Here is a 1,124-nt window from a genome sequence, read left to right as displayed (position 1 = left end):
AGGTTGAGCAGAATAGGATTAGGATTCTGTACACATCTACTCTGCTCATACACCTAGAATAGCCATGAAAGCCAAATGGCCAACTGTCTTGCCTCATATGTGCTGTAGACCCCAATAAATACTGCAAATATATGTTATCTTCCAAAAAAAGAAAAAAGAAGGCTTCTACAGCGAGTGTAATGGGGTCCACACTTATGTACCAGAATATAGTGAACTTGTTCTTTGAACAGTTCAGTGAAAGATTCTACCAATTTAGAAGCCTAGATCAGACCATTAAAATAATTAACTATCTGGATGTAGTTGTTTACAGTACTTGGAAATTAAAGGATTTCCAATGGATGCAAATTGATGATTTAGAGATGCAACTTGCAAATTCCCAAGGTAGCATTTGGACTCATGAGATTGTCAACTCAAGGTCAAAACTTGAAAATCTGGGTCAAAATTGTTTGAATAATGAAGAAAAGTGCAACTACAAACAAAAAATTTTGTTCCTGACACTTTTAGCAACATAAAAAATCTAGCGATGGCTTTCCTAACAATTTTTTCATCAACTTATTTTTATGAGACTGTTCTCAGTATTAAATAATATTAAAACAAACAAAAAAGACAGCTAACAGATGAAGTTAGTGGCACTTGCTTGGCCTAGAAGTTCACCAAGTATGAACCTGCAATCGAAGAATTAGCAGACAAACAAGCACCAAAAAAAGTCACTAATTTTCAGTTATCATACCATTTGATTATCATTGTTTTTATTATTATTTTTTCTTAAATGTACTTTGTTTTTGTGTTTTTTGTTCATTTTATACATATTTTTTGGTTGATTTTTCTTTTTTAAGTGGCATTTAAATATATAAAATAAATATCAAAAATATAAATCTTTTTTTAATATGGTTGAAAATATATAAAAAAATTACGAATATTTCTATATGTGACATAGCACCAGAATTGTTAGGCTTTTTAAAAATTTTGACATGCTGAGCTCAAAAGGTTTGCCATCAGTGGTATGACCACAATAATGGTTGTTCTGTGCAGGTTTCACAGAATATTTTGTCAACTTTCTGGCAATTTCCCATCCAAATGCTGCAGCATTAACTTTGTAGCATTTGACTATGTCTTCAAATTTT

The sequence above is a fragment of the Myotis brandtii genome, unplaced genomic scaffold (assembly GCF_000412655.1).
Source record: "Myotis brandtii unplaced genomic scaffold, ASM41265v1 scaffold1047, whole genome shotgun sequence".
NCBI classification, from domain to species: Eukaryota; Metazoa; Chordata; class Mammalia; order Chiroptera; family Vespertilionidae; genus Myotis; species Myotis brandtii.
This window is presented reverse-complemented; position numbering follows the sequence as displayed.